General features: G+C 41.7%; 1 protein-coding gene across 1 annotated transcript in view; it reads left to right on the top strand.

The window, feature by feature from the left end:
* Positions 1 to 16,950, top strand: part of LIPC (lipase, hepatic) — a 161,111-nt gene that overhangs the window by 2,566 nt on the left and 141,595 nt on the right. The gene's annotated exons all lie outside the window — the stretch shown is intronic.

Below are 16,950 nucleotides of genomic sequence, written 5' to 3'. Positions count from 1 at the left end.
CTATCAGTCACATTCCCGCCTCAACTCCGCCTCCTGTCGAATCAGCGGTGGCATTAGATTCTCATAGCACCGCAAATCCTATTGTGAACTGTGTATGCGAGGAATCTAGATTGCATGGTCCTTATGAGAATCTAATGCCTGATGATGTGTCACCGTCTCCCATCACCCCCAAATAGGACCATCTAGTTTCAGGCAAACAATCTCAGGTCTCCCACTGATTCCACATTATGGTGAGTAGATTATGGTTATATAATTATTTCATTATATATTAACAATGTAATAATAATGGAAATAAAGTGTGCAATAAATGCAATATGCTCAAATCATTCTGAAACCATCGCCCATCTACCCCCATTCATGGAAAAATTGTCTCCCGCAAAACTGGTCCCTGGTGCCAAAAACGTTAAGGATCACTGAAGTAGAAAATTAAGAACATGATAATAACTTTTGAGATGTTTATAAAATTGAAAACACCCCATATCAAAAGGGAGGGCCCAGAAGTTAAGGCATAAATCTATGTGCTTTTATTTTAGAAATATGAAATAAGCATTTGACTTGAAATCTTATGAAGACAGTCATTATGAAGGAAAACAGAGAGATAATAATAAAGAATAAGGACAGAAATAAACTAGAAAAGAGGAAATCGGTGGAAATAATAAATAGATGCTCATTCTGTGAGAAGATTATAAGATAGATAAACCCCTTGGAAATATAATAAACAAAAGAAAAGGTATAAATTAACAAAATTAAAACCAAAGCCAATGATTTAACAACTGATATAAAGGATTTTAAAATATAAATGATTGCAATGCACAATTTATGACAATCAACTTGAAATGCTTAGCCAAATGGACAACACAAAATAGAAACTGGCAAGAGAAGATGTAGGTAACATGAAAATAATGATGAAGGCAAAGGAAACTGAAAAGTTGTTATTTTAAAAAATCTCATCTATCACAAGAAATATTATGACCTCAACAAATTTACTGAACAATATTACTACATACTCAAACAGATTTTTCTGTATTATGTAATCAGTTCCAAATCACAGAAAAACAAGATCTGATACCCAATTCATTCTAAGAGATGAGTATTCTCCCCATTCACAAACCTGTAAGAAATACCACACATGCACACACACACATAAACACACAGTCTTAGGATGGCAAATGTGCACAAGTGCCAATTCCAATAAAACTGACTCGAAATGATTAGAACCAGGCTCAAGGATATTAGCAGATTTTCCCACAACAGCTGTTGAGTAAGTGAATATATGAATACACAAATGAAGAAAATAATGCAGGCAATTAGCAACATCTACCTGAAAGGCAGGAATGGCTTGTGCATACTGTCTATTTGCTAAATTTTATTGATCAGCAAATTTTATCGATCCATGGGTTCCTCAAGGAGCATAGGCAGAAAAATCATTTTTAACTGAGCTTATAAAATGCAACTATAAATTAAAACAATAGCATGTAGTCATTAATTAAGGTAAATTCTACTGATACCAGAAGATTATAACAAATCACAGAGTGTCTTTTGTAAAAGAATTACTATTTGGGCTGGACTCAGTAGCTCACGCCTATAATCCCAGCACTTTGGGAGGTCGAGGCAGGCAGATCACGAGGTCAGGAGCTCGAGATCAGCCTGACCAACATGGTGAAACCACGTCTCTACTGAAAAAAATATATATATAAAAGAGTTGGGTGTGATGGTGTGTGCCTGTAATCCCAGCTGCTCAGGAGGCTGTGGCAAGAGAATCACTTGAACCCAGGAGGCAGAGGTTGCAGTGAGCAGAGATCACACCATTGCACATCAGCATGGGCAACAGAGCGAGACTCCGTCTCAAAAAAAAAAAAAGGAAAATTGAAGAAATGAAGACATTAAGGATATTCCTGAAGGGAAAGACTATATAAATCTCATTAAACAAAAATGTAAACTCTGTGAAACACGACATTACAGGCGATATGAAAGACAAAACACAAACTGGGAGGACATTTGCAATGAACTAATAGAAATACAGGCAAAATATATGAATAAGCTATTCTCAGCAACAGAAATTTGAACGAACAATCACGCACATAAGAAAATGTTCGACCTCACCAGTAATCAGAAAGTTTAAAATTAAAACAATGAGATACCATTTTACATCCATCAAACTGGTGAAAATTAAATAATCTGACACTATCAAGTGTTGGTGATGAGGTAGAAAAATTAAAGGAACACTCACATTTTGCCAATGATATGTTCACAGGAGTAACCATTTTGAAGAATAAATTGTCAACATCTTACTAACTCTGATGGGATGTATATCTTACAATCCAGCAATTTCACTTCTAGGAGTAAATTCTAGAAGCTTTCACTTATGGATGATGCAATGTCTACTGCAATATTATAACAGTAAAATGAAAAAACTAAACAACACAAGTATCCACCAACCCAACGAACAAATTCTGATACATTCATACAATGGGACCATTTGTAGCTGTTTTATCAACAGAGATAAATCTCAAAAATCCACTGCTGAATGACAAAACAAGTTTCAGATAGATGTATAGAGTATAAAAGTTTGAAAACATGCAAAATAATGATACAGTCAGTCCTCTATATCCATGGGATTCCACATCCATGGATTCAATCAACCGAGGATGCAAAATATTTGGGGGAGAAATTACACAAAGTTCCAAAAGGCAAAACTTGAATTCGCCACATCCTGAGTACCATGTTAAAACCAGGCAAACAAAGCGATGTACAGGCTTTGTATTAAGTATTATAAGTAATCTAGAGGTGATTTACAGCATGTGAGAGAATGTGCATAGGTTATGTGCAAACACTACACCATTTTGTAGCAGGGACTTGAGCATCCGTGGGTGGTCCTGGAACCAATCCCCCACAGATACTGAGGAACTACCATATATATTTCATAGCTACATACATATGCTGCAAACACATACACACAGAGATGAGAATGACAGACACCAAACTCAGGGTGACGTTGCCTCTGAGACAGTAAAATAAGATCAGGCTTGAGAAGAGACACACAGTTATACTGGTACAGCACTCTACTTTTTAGCAAAAATAGGAAGCAAATATGGCAAAATGCTAGGGTGTGATGGAGCTGGGAAGTAGGTGGTATTCGAAACTATGCATTGTACATGTGTGTGTTTAAACTCATTATAATTTCTTAAGTGAGAACCCCAATTTTGAAAATATATAAAAAACACACAAACCTGTAAAGTACATAAAATATATAAATATCATGAACAGATAAATCATAAAGAAAGAAAAAGGCAATAAAAATGGAAGTGGTGATAAATTCAACTTCAACCCACTGGTTTTAAAGAAACATTTAAAAAATGCACATACCATTTTAGCTTATCAATTTAGCATAAAATTACAAAAATATTAATAGCTAATGTTAACAAGGTCAGAGGATAGGACAGAAGAGGAGTACACTCACTGTTAATGAGTACTTAAAATGATAGAAATTTACTTAAAGTAGCAGTATATATGTAAAGGCAAAATATATAGATAGATATAGATACCTAGATAAAAAACCTTTGCCTTAGCAATTCTACTTTAAGAAATTTATACAAAGGAAAATGTGGTACATATATGATGTGTAGTATTATTTTTTAAGGAGTACTATGCAGCCATGAAAAAGAACAAAATCACATCCTTTGCAGCAACATGGCTACAGCTGAAGGTCATTATCCTAAGCAAATTAACACAACAGATAAACACTGCATGTTCTCACTTACAAGTGGGAGCTAAACATTGAGTACACGTGGACATAAAGATGGAAATAATAGACTGTGGCATTCCAAAAAGGATGAGAAAGAGAGGGGGACAAAGGCTGAAAAAAACCTATTGGGTACAATATTCACTACTTGGGCAATGGAACCATTAGAAGCTCAAACCTCAGCATCACACAATATACCCATGTGACAAACCTGCACATGTACCCTCAGAATCTAAAATTTTTTTAAGTTACTAAAAAAGTAATCTATACAAAGAAAATAATCATACATGTGGACCAAGATTTATGCATATGTTTATAGTGGCATTGTTCATAATAGTGATATCTTAACTAAAGTTAATGAAAAAACAATAGGGAATTAAGCCAATTATGGTACATCTATAGAGTGTAACAGTACTCTGTAACTATTTAAAATAATGTTTTAAAAGAATATTTAATGCCCCTGAAATACGCCATTAATGTGTTGTTAATACACAGGTATTTAAACAGTTTGTACAGTGTGTTTACAGTTGTATTTTTGTAAATAAATATATACATAAAAAAATGACTTGGGGATATCCACATCAAAATGTCAACAGTGCTTATCTCTAAATGTGAAATCACACATCTATTTATGTTTTTCTTTTTGTTCTTCTTTATTTTCCTATTTTACAATAATAAACATTTATTGATTTTTTAATAGAAAAGTTATTAAAATAAAATATGCAACAAAATAAGCTCTGGTTGATTAAAGATTTAAATATAAAATCTAATTATGATAGAACTTGCAGACAATTGGAAAGAGAGTTTATCAGCTCTCTGGGGGAATTTTAACTTTCTCAGCTTTGAAGCAATTGAAATGATTGCACTATAAAAATTAGCATTACTAAAGATTTTTAAGAAGGAAAATATTTCTATCAAACATTACAAAGAATTAAGATCTATCATAAATAACTAATTCAAATTTGTAAAATAAATGTCAAGATTCCAAAAGATAAATGGGTCAAAGACAGGACAATTCCCACAAGGAACTTGCAATTAGTAGATAAACATCGTGGGGAAATGTTAATTCTTGCCAGAAATCAAAGAAATATAAAGGGAAGCAGTCTGGAGATGCCGGTTTACATATTCTAATGGAACAACAAGAAAAAAATGTCAAATGCTGATATCCATTGACGGTGGAGCTGCCTGGAAATTTATCCATACATTCATTTATAACCATATTGCTCATGTCCTTTTACCAGAAAGGTTACCACTAAGAACTGATTCTTTTTTTTCTTTTTTTTTTCTTTTTTTGAGATGGAGTTTCACGCTCTTGCTGCCCAAGCTGGAGTGCAATGGCGTGATCTCTGCCTCACTGCAACTTCCGCCTCCCAGGTTCAAGCCATTCTCCTGCCTCAGCCTTCCGAGTAGCTGGGATTACAGGCGCCCGCCACCACACCTGGCTAATTTTTTTGTATTTTTAGTAGAGATAGGGTTTCTCCATGTTGGTCAGGCTGGTGTTGAACTCCCAACATCAGGTGATCCGCCCACCTCAGCGTCCCAAAGTGCTGGGATTACAGGCGTAAGCCACCGCGCCCGGCCAAAAATCAATTCTGAAGAAGTAATTTGGCTAAAGCAGAAAGGTTCCTCCTCATCTCCTTGACTTCTAAATGTTGGAACACCCAGGGCTCAGTCTCTTGACACCTTCTCTTTTCCACCCACAGGCGGTGTTTGGAGGATCTCACCTACTTATGCAAGTGAGAGGAGCCACAGGCTCTCTCGGCATAGGCTCCAGGGAGAAAGCAGGCCAGAGCAGAGGTTTCCTGGGAGTGGGGTAGGGGTACCTTGAGGGTCATTCAAGGACTCTGACCTCAATCAGACAGGGCAATGAAGGAAAGAGAGACCAGCAAAGACAATCAGAGAGATACCTAAGGTGAACTTGGTCATAATATTAACCCCAATGCAATAACAAAACATCCAGGCTTGATCCTCCAGGGCTTACCAATGAGGTCCCCAGGAATTGCCTAATAGCAGTAGCCCTCAGGTCACTTGCAGGCCACCAGAGCCCAGCTGGCCTGACCATCATCTCCAAAGCCTGAAGGAATTACTGTGAGACAGCCCACTGAAGGTGGTACTTCAGAGAGCCCTGCCCTGCCAGGAGCCAGAGCTGCCCCTCTGTTGGTGGTCACCCTGGGAATCTGGGACAAGAAGGTGTACTCTGGTCTGATGCCAGAAAGTAGAACTTCCTGGGTCCCCAAGTCTCAAGATCTCATTGCTCCACCAATGTACCCATCCACTCATCCCAGCCTGGGGCTTCTGCTTCACCTGGGTCTTTTCATTGCTTAAGGATGTTTGAGCATCTACCATCTCTTCTTCTTCTACTACTTTTTTTTTTTTTGAGACAGGGTCTCTCTCTGTTCCCAGGGCTGGGGTGCAGTGGCCCAATCTCGACTCACTGCAACCTCCACCTCCCTGGTTCAAGTGATTCTCCTGCCTCAGCCTCCCAAGTAGCTGGGATTACAGGCCTACATCACCACACCCAGCTTATTTTTGTATTTTTAGTAGAGACAGGGTTTCACCATGTTGGCCAGGCAGGTCTCGAACTTCTGACCTCAAGTGATCTACCTGTATCAGCCTCCCAGAGTGCTGGGACTACAGGCATGAGCCACTGCACCCAGCGTCATCTCTTATCCTTATGACCTTGTGAGGTAGGCATCCCAGGTTTCATAATCCCCGTCGTATAAGGGTTATGACTTACCTAAAGCAGTGCTGGACTCCAACCCAGATCTTCTGCCCTCATTTCCATGTCCATCTCTGTGACTCTAGGTTTGGCCAAGTGTGAATCTTGCTACATATGAACAACCTGCCATTTCCTTCCTGTGCATGCATTGCCTGTGGAAAATGGACAAGGGAAGTTCATTTTCATCAAGAGCTAAAACAAGCAATTTTGCTTTAGAGATGATATGTAGCAAAAAGAAATAGTCCCTGAGGCAGGGAGCCCTGTATGCATCTGCCAGTGTTCCGCTCCTGGCTGAGCCCTGAGATCGGATCATGCTGTTTGCTAATGTGTGGAAAGCATGTTTTGCTCTCTAGGAGTCCTCCCCAGAGCCTGACAGATTTGGTGATAGGAATGGAACTGTGGAGTGAAGATGGCTACCTCCAGGTGTCACTCCAGTTGCCATACATGTAAAGAAAGCCTACACAGCACTATAGCTCTGTCCTCCTAACCCTGAACTTGGCCCAGAGGTGAAGTTTCTTCCCCAACCCTTGCTCAAATGCTTTCTTTTTCCTCGAAGAATTCAGGCTGCTGAGCAAAGGGGGAGATCCTGGGAACTTCACCCAAATCATCTGGAAGTTTCTTGGGGTGCCAGAATTGCAAGTGGAGCTGATGGGGTCAATCCATCAGGCACCCTGACCCTAGATGTCCAGGCATTCCCCTCTGAGGTTGAGGCACTCCCCCTCCATCAGACCCAAAAGTGAAACACAAACTTTGCAAAGGCACGTTTGTACCAACTCCTCTGGGCAGGGCTGAGTGGAGTTTTCTCTGGTGCTAGGCTCATGCTGCTCACATACTCTTTGGCCAGTAGACATGGCCCCTGGGGTCTGAGAATGCAGATGGGGGAGAGGCTCACTGAGGAGCTCTGGACAATGTGGCTCCAGTGTGTTACCTCCTGGCGTTGGCCTCCTACCCCAGCTGGGCTGAGAAGACCCCAAAGAGGGCCTTTCCACTCTCTCAACCGTTTTCTCTGGCGATTAATTATATAACCTGAGAAAATGAATCATGTGTTTAAATTCAGGGTTAGCTGGGCTAAGATAGGTGATACGAATTACTCAAAAACAAGAAAGCAAATATTGGGGGTAAAGGTGCTTTTTATTTTTCTTTTCTTTAGTTTTGTTTTGTTTTTAGATAGAGATAGGATCTTATTCTATAAAGCTAGAGTGCAGTGGCATGATCATGGCTTACTGCACTCTTGACCTTCTGGACTCAAGCCATCCTCCCACCTCAGCCCCCAAGTAACTGGGACTACACCTACGCACTGCCACACTGGTTTTTTTTTTTTTTTTTCCTAAGTTTTTATAGAAACAGGGTCTCACTATGCTGCCCAGGCAGGTCTCAAACTCCTGAGCCACCACACCCAGCTTGCTTTCTTTTTTAAATAGAAAGGAACACATAACAACTTAGGCAGTTAGTTTTAAAATCAAGAACAGGAAGTACAGACTCTATCTATACTTTAAAACATTGCAAATAAGTCTCCTATTCTTTACTATTTCAGTTAAATGGGCAGGAAACAAGAAAGGGAAGGAGCAGGTGAGGGACGGGAGAAATAAAAAGCATGCCGAAAAGCTGCAGTAATAAATAAAAACACTCATAGCTGATACGTATTTTTTGCGCTCTATGGTATGCACAATTCATGTTTTTCTCATTTAATCTCCCTGCAAGCCCTGTGAGGCAAATAATTTTACTACTCCTATTTTAAAATGAGGAAACTGAGGTGCCAGCTATTAAATAATCTGCCTGCTTACTGGAACTAAAAATGGAGAAACCAAGCTTGGAAATCCAGTTCTCAGTGATCAGAGTCTTCACTCAGGAGGTAAAAATGCAGCAAAAGACAGCTTTTTCCTCCAGAAAGAACTTTATCCTGTTATCATCAGAATTCTGTCACTAAATACTTCATCATTTTGTAACAATACTAAATAAAGGGGAAATTTTGTATTTCCATGGAAAAGGATGCATTGTCTACACACAGCACAGCCTCCCTGAGTTATCTGATTCTAGCTTTCATTGCCCTTGAAGTATTTTGCAACTCTGTAAATTGTAGACAATAGCAATGCAAAATGCAAATTCTGTCCTATCCTGTAGAAGTTCCACCAGCTTCACTCCCACACTGCAGAAAAAGCTACTTTTGTATCCATTTGCCATTTGTACATTCATTGCAACATTTCTTTACTCATATAAATTTGTGTGTGTGTTTTGGCTTCTCCTTTGAACTGGTTACAACACCCTTATCAGTTTCCTCATTAATTAGTTAAGTAAAATATTTACCATGTATTCATTTTTATATTTGAGAGTCATGATTTTACCTTCGTTTTTAAAGAATTATCTCTTCATGGAATTATGAAAGCATATCAAAAGAATCTTGCTTGTTACTTTCTGAAGGACCCCAGGCATGATCTAACTCTAATGAATGGCTTCAGGAGTAATTGGATAACTGATGGTGGTCTCAGTTGGGTCTTGGGCAGCACAACCTTGTCCTGAGAACTTCCTTTCAAACACTCTGCTCTGTCCAGGACAAAGCATCATGGCCAAAGACCCCGGTCCCCTCTTCCTGGCTGGTCTCCTTTACTGTTGATTGAGGAAAAGTAATTGCCATATAAATTATATGATTCTGTCCGATTATAATGTCTCCATTATTTCTAACTTCTGCTATGTCTCGTAGTTTATCTCAGAGCTATCTCCATTAAATAGCTGAGAAAAGGTTTGAGAACATTTGTTTTAAAAATAATAATCAACATGTGATGTGATGGTTAATATTAAGTGTCAACTTGATTGGATTGAAGGATGCAAATAGTTTTCTTGAGTGTGTCTGTGATGGTGGTGCCAAAGGAGGTATTAGTAACATTTGAGTCAGTGGAGTGGGAGAGGCAGACCCACCCTCAATCTGGGTGGGCAACATCTAATAATCTAAGCTGCCAGTTTGGCTAGAATAAAGCAGGCAGAAGACATGAAGGACTTGACTTGCTGAGTCTTCCGGTCTGCATCATTCTCCCATGCTGGATGCTTCCTGCCCTCAAACATCAAACTCCAAGTTCTTCAGCCTTTGGACTCTTGGACTTACACCAGTGGCTTGCCAGGAGCTCCTGGCCTTTGTCCACAGACTGAAGGTTTCACTGTCGGCTTCCCTACTTTTGAGGTTAGGGAACTCGGGCTGATCCACCACTGGCTCCCTTGCTCCTCAACTTGTAGACAACAAATCATGGGACTTCACCTTGTGATCGTATGAGTCAATACTCCTTAATAAACTCCCTTTCATACATAAATGAAATACACATGATATATGTCTTTATACGCAGAGCAAGAGCATGACACAATTCCTTCTTTTTAAGCAACTGATACACAAAGATCTCACAGCCAATCCCTACTGTACTTGGCAAAACTGCTTTTTGTTGTATGGACTTTGAAGTCAAACATAATTCAAGTCCCATTCCACCACTTACTACAGTACGGATGTGGGCAATTCAGTAGCCTCCCTGAGCCTCAGCTTCCCCTCTATTCAAAGGGAAAAATCATGCCTACATCATAGGATTCTTCCTGAAGTGTGAATGAGATCACATGGTGATTCTGGCACTGTGCAGGCACTTTGGAAGCTGGCTCCTGAATTGTTAACTCCTGACTTTCAGGCCTGCCTAGGAATCAGTGAAGAACCATGTCAGCAAGCTACCATCTTCAGAAAAATGATGACTCATTGGCAGCTCTTCAGAACCCGAAACACATCAATGGGAATGAAGAGAGTGGAATTAGTTCCTGGTTTCCTGCAGCCGTGGATTCCGTGTGCTAAACTCAGCAAACCTTTGTGAGATGAGGATGTGGCATCCTAATGCAGGGAGGCTTGGGCCATTGCAATCTGACCAGTGCCCAGCCCTGCCTGATACCCAGGGTGAGGACTGTGCCCCTCGACACCCCATGGTTGGAAGCACTAGGACCCAGAGAGAGCCAGTGTGCTGGTGCCCCCTTCCCCACACTGTGCCCTTGCGTGTTGCAAGCAGCTAGTTCAGTTCATGGCTTGGGGGGAGTCTCCCTCGGGAGCCAGCATGGTCACCGCTCAACAAGCATGACCAGCATCCCAGCAGCTGGAGGAAGCAGGCACAGACTAGACACGTCATGAATCCTAGTCTATACTCCCCATCTTCCCTACAAAGGCGAAAACCCTGGGCAAACTTTACGGAGCCAACAATATTCACTATCTACCTGGTGTTCAAAGCCAACTTAAATCTTTATGTCCTTTTGCTTCAAAGCATAATACAAAGAGAGAAAATAGGTTTTCCATTCTACTGGAATTTCTAAGATCATAAAATGCATTATTGGTTCCACAGTATCTAGTCATAAAAAAGACTGCTCTGGTTCTAGGGGCGTGTTGTTGTTATGATGATTTTCCCAATTGTTCTACAATCTGGCAGCTGAAATCCTGATAAGGAGTGTCCCTGGGCCAACACAGACCAGGAAACATAAAAACAAGAAGAAAGGAGATCTCGACTCTTTGCTCCCTAGCTGCATAACTTGAGACTTAGGGAATCAGAATATTAGGTCTTCCAGGGACCTAGCATCCTTCTATCCAATCTATATTGATCAGGTATGTGACCTTGCATGAGGAATCTCTGAGCCTCAGTTTTCTCACCTGTAAAATGGGGGAAATAATTCCTACCTCATTTGTTAAGAAAATCAAATGAGGCTTGACTATGCAGAGAGTTTTTATAAGTATTTTCATGTGATACTTATTTAACCTTCATAATCCCATTTGACAGGCAGAGACAGGTTACAGAATTTGCCCAAGGTCACACAACTAGTTGGAGGCAGAGCTGATGCAAAGACACCCCTGGTCACCAGGCGTGAAAATCTTGGATGAATAAACACCTATTTGAAATGCTTGAAACACCTAATCCTTCCAAATAGTCTAAAATGTCCTCTGCAATCTTGTTTTCACCCTTCGTTTGTTTATTAGGTCTTTTTTTTTTCTAACGCAGATAAGGAAAAGGCTAAACTCCAGTCCAACCACTTTCCAAATGAGGACATGTTCCAGGGCAACTCAAATTAACAAGGTTTACCTACTTGTTTTGCCATATTCCCACATGGTGCAAGAATGTCCACACAGATCAGTTAGTGACGCAATAAAAACTTGATCATTCTCCTCATGGCAGCCTGGCCCCAAGCAGGAGTAAAAGAGGATAGAGTCATTTTCCTATAACATGATCCAAGGAAATTCATTTCATCTTGGAGGTGGACTAGGCTGATGTGCAGAGAAGCCTGATTCAGTCCCAGAGAAAGCCAGATATACAGGGATTAAGGATTTGTGGTTGTTAAGATCCCCTGACTTCTCCTCTCTCTGCCTTTTACTGGTGAGATGCACTTTGGTACGTGTTCCTAACCTCTTAAATCTCAACTGCAAAATTAGGGAAATAATAGTGTCAAATTTTATTGTTTCAAGAATTATTTTATTAGAACACCAACAAAAGCCTGCCTTTCTCAGATAAGGTATCCCAGTTCCTGAAGACAAAAAGAAGAAAACCTGATTCTGGGTATAAAATTCTGTTTCTGTCATCAGTGAACTTCACCTTGGTCCCCTGGCCTCTTCCTCTTGGGATCTGCTTGCTTTATCCTTGTAAAATGTCTGTTTCTTCTCTCCTAATTAACTTTCTTATCACCATGACACTAAAGAAAAAGGTCGTTCTCAGGTCATCAAATGCCAGTCTCTTGAAATCTTTATTTATTCAAGAAGTTCTGCAAATTAAAAGAGAGCAAGAACTGGGCAATGTTTAAAAATCTAATTATAAAACCATTATTACTTTAGATCGAGGATTGCAGACCAGAGTGCAGTGTCACCCAAAATAGAAAGTATTTAAAGAATTGCAAAGGGAAGAGGCCTGGCATGGTGGCTCATGCCTGTAATCCCAGCACTTTGGGAGGCCGAGGCAGGCAGATCACTTGAGGTCAGGAGTTCTAGACCAGCCTGGCCAACATGGTGAAACCCCAACTCTACTAAAAATACAAAAAAAATAGCCGAGTGTGGCGGCACACGCCTCTAATCCCAGCTACTAGGGAGGCTGAGGCATGAGAATCGCTTGAACCCGAGAAGCAGAGGTTGCAGTGAGCCGGAATCATGCCATTGCATTCCAGCCTGGGTGACACAGTGAGACTCCATCTCAGAAAAAAAAAAAAAAAAAAAAATTGCAAAGGAAGAAGCCACAGGGCTCTACTAACATGCACCATGCTGATCGCTCCATTGGAGGCTCCAAAACCTAAGAGGCTCAGGCTTGCCTCCTCTTCAGCTAGTAGGAAATGAAGAGGCCTCAAGAAACTGCTGGGCTTCCTTGGTCGTGAAAATGACCAAAGATGCTACGAATGGATCTACTGACTGTTCAGATGCGTGGCTGGAGTCAAGCACATGACAGTCAGGTCTTGCAGCCGTGGGAGCCGTTCTGTCTCTCTAAGGCAGAGGCTTCACCCATTTTTTGACAACACATCTTTATAAGTATTTTTTTAAATCTGAGTATAAATAATACAGCGCTAGTATACTCCATACTACCATGTGCATATTACATACTACTTATAAACATTATACATGCACAAACATGAACTTCTAAGGAAATACAAAGAAAAATCTGAAAGGTCTATATTATTTTCTTGTTGTGCCCCAATAGATCTCTCAAGCACCATTCTGAGGCAACGGTTCTCAGACTTTGCGTGACCAAGAATTAGCTGGAGAACTTTTTGAAATGAAGGTTCTCCAGGCCTTGACCCTGGTGTTGATTCCATTACTCAGTATTCCTGGGATGGGCCCATAAGTTGTCCTTTGTCTGAGCTCCCCAGCTGACTCTTATTCTGATGCTCAATTGGATTTTGGAGCCACTGATTCAGACCTTTGTGTTTTCCTGCCCCCTACATTTTTTGCTACAATTATATCACTGTGGTCTTGTTGTTATCCACCTCCTGGACACCCTCATGATCCCCTCAGTGAATTTAAACATTAAAAAAATAATAGTATCAGCTACCATTAATTATTTCCTGTGGCCTAGGATTGCTGAGGGCTTCACATGCATTGCCTCACCTATTCAGACTAGGGAGGCATTATTAGTCCCATTATACAGATGAAGACAACTAAAGCTCAGTCACAATGTCTTATCCAAGTTCCTCAGCTAGTAAGTACAAGAGATAGACCAGGAGTTTGAGCCTGTATCTGTCGGATTCCCAAGGCTGGACTCTTTTTTATTTTCTTTTAGAGATAGACTCTCACTCTATCACCCAGGCTGAAATGCAGTGGTGTGATCACAGCTCACTGCAGCCTCCACCTCCTTCCTGGGTTCAAGCAATCTCCCTGCCTCAGCCTCCCAAGTACCTAGGACTACAGGTGTGTGCCACCACACAAGGCTAATTTTTTGGTTTTTATGTTTATGTAGATGGGGTCTTGCTATGTTAGCCAGGCTAGTCTCAAACTCCTGGCCTCAAGTGATCCTCCTGCCTCAGCCTCCCAAAGCATTGGGATTTCAGGTGTGAGCCACTGCCCACTGCACCCAGCCTCAAATCATAGACTCTTGACTGCTAAGTATATTGCTCACAAAATAGGTCATTATAATTTATTGATCCTCTGCTATGAACCAGGCACTTGGCTGGATATCTTACACACAAATCTCTAATATTCATAGCATACTTCTGTTTGTAGAGGTATTAATTTCAGTCCACAGATTCTGATGTGCAATAAATTTCTCTATTCTCTGTAACCCATCTAAATTCCTCACTCCCAACCCCTATTTTCAGGCCTTCTGGATTTCTTCTTCCCACCCCACCCCCAGCCCCAGTAGTTATGCCATAGTTCTGGACCAACACAACAGCCAGGCATGGGGTGAGGGAAGTGTGACCTAGTCCTCCATCATCGGTCCACATTGGTGGCCACTGAGGGGCCCATCCTCCCATCAACATGACCTGCTGGCCCCAGACACTCACTGCTCTCCGCCCCACATCAAGCCAGGTGTATCTTTTGCGCATCTGCCAACACAGCCATTTCCTCTCTAGGTTCCTCTCTTCCAGTAGGATTTCTGGGAAGCAAGGGACTGTCCCCTCTGCTCTCAGACCCATAGACAAACCTTCCCCTTCCACACCACCTGCAAAGCCCAAAAGACTGTCTTTCTAGTGATAGGAAGGTGAGGGGTTCCTTCTTCCTTCATATACTTTCAAGATATTTTAGCCTTTTGCTTTTCTTTGTTTGCTAGAATTCACCTGTCCACACTTCGGGAGGTCAAGGCAGGAGGATCACTTGAGCCCAGGAGTTTATGATCAGCCTGGGCAACACAGGAAGACCCTGTCTCCAAAAATAAAATAAAATAAATAAAATTCACTTGCCCTAAGTTCCTATATTTTTGGAAGGAAAAAGATTTGTAGCCTTCTCTCCACTTTGCCCCTCTTAAGTGGAAGGCAGACAGTTTGGGAGAAAAATAAGTTGATGTCTCAAAATATTATCACAGACACATGTTGTCCCCATTTTATAGGTGAGGAGCTTGAACTCACTAAGGTGATATAATATTATACACAGCAAGTAGATAGGCCCCCAGCTCAGGAAACCTCATACTCTGTGAAGTCCTCCCCTCTTCCCTCCCAGTAGCCTCCATGGTCAGCTTCAAGAAAACACAACAGAGCTTGTGCACTAAAACCACCACTGGAAGTTTGGATCTGGTGATGGGGCAGGCTGGAAGAGCTTAGGTAGAGGTGAAAGCAGACACCACCCCGAAAGGAGACAGGTACCCACTCCTCCTTGTCATTTTCCAGGAGAGCCTCATAGAATTTGAGTTGGCATGAGATGATGTTAGAGGAATGTTGGGTGGTGCAAGTAAAGGAACTACAAGAGCTAGAAACAATGTTGAAGGCTTCTTCCCATGTAGAAAGTGTTCTTACCATGTAGAAAGTGGTAGGAAAGTATACTCTGCAGAAATTTGGGGGGCAGGTGGGGGCACAGGGTTGGTATTTCAGAGGCACTTGGATTCAATGGTGTCTTTTGAAGAGTTTGTGTCCAGAATAAAATGGGGAGTGGGAGTGGTTACTGTCAGTACCCAGAGGAGAGGAGATGAGGGTGGGCACAGGGGAGAGGAGCCCGAGATGGGTAGCCAGTTGGTTTTACGTGCCAGCTTTATAGGAAAAGAAGTGGAACTTTCAGATTCTGCTTAACTGTGCAGGAGCCAGCCAAGTACCCAGGGCAGAAGTCCTTGCTCAGACATTGTATATCTGATGGGCGTGGTGGCTCACACCTGTAATCCCAGCACTTTAGGAGGTCGAGGCGGGTAGATCACAAGGTCAGGAGCTAGAGGCCAGCCTGAGCAACATGGTAAAACCCCGTCTCTACTAAAAAAACAAAAATTAGCCAGGTGTGGTGGTACATATCAGCAGTTCCATCTACTCTAAAGGCTAAGGCACTAGAATCGCTTGAACCTGGGAGGCGGAGGTTGCAGTCAGCCGAGATTGCGCCACTGCACTCCAGCCTGGGTGACAGAGCAAGATTCCGTCTCAAAAAAAAAAAAAAAGAAAGAAAGAAAGAAAAGAAAAAGAAATTGTTTATCTGACGGCATGGTCCGCAAGCTGCAGGGCTTGGGAGGAAGGTACAGTCACAGGACAGAACACAGCTTTAGACTGCGTCAAGATCATCCAAGTCTGCTGGCGGCTTCAGAAGACCCTTTGAATGAGGCAAGTCCAGGCAACAATTACCATGCTATCTAATTTTGCCCACTTAACATTTCCACTTGGATATCTAAGAGCCATCTCAAAGCCCCACATGGCCAAGGCTGAATCTCTAATCTTCCCCTACCAGACCTGCTTCACTCATAGCTTTCCCTTCTTAGCTGACAGCAACCCCATTCATCTACTTGTTCAAGCTGAAAACCTGGAAGTCATCCTCAACTCCTCTCTGTCTCCCACATCTTGTATCTCAGCAGTCAGAAAATCCTGTGGGCTCTACCTTCAAAATATATCCAGCACCCATCCACCACTCCCCAGTTGCCCTGTTACCATGCTGGGCCAAGCCACCATCACCTCTCACTGTGTCACTGTAATAGCTTCCTAGCAGATCTCCCCACTGCACCCTGGCTCAAACCAGAGTGATCTTTTAAAACTATAATACAAATCATATCACCCTTCTGCTCAGAGTCGCCCCCGCCATGTGTGTGGACTGTATAAAAGTCAAAGTCCTTACCATGTCTCCCTATTCATTGGCCTCCTTACTATTCCTGGAGCACGCCAGGCATACTCCTACCTCAGGACCTTCGCACGGACTGCCCATAGCTCTCCTCCCAAAGATGTCCACAAGGGCAACTCCCTCACTTCCTTCAAACCTTTGCTCAAAGTTTAACTTCCCAATGCAATTCCCTCTAATCACTCTGCTTAAAATCCCCACCTTCTTCTCCCCAACCCCATGCTTTTCTTGTGGGGTTCTTATTGCATTCTACCAGTCTACATAAATCTCTTTTTTTTTTTT

Source organism: Colobus angolensis, unplaced genomic scaffold, assembly GCF_000951035.1.
Source record: "Colobus angolensis palliatus isolate OR3802 unplaced genomic scaffold, Cang.pa_1.0 Scaffold19, whole genome shotgun sequence".
NCBI lineage: Eukaryota > Metazoa > Chordata > Mammalia > Primates > Cercopithecidae > Colobus > Colobus angolensis.
The sequence above is the reverse complement of the archived record's forward strand: the minus strand, read 5'-3'. Positions and strand labels throughout refer to the sequence as shown.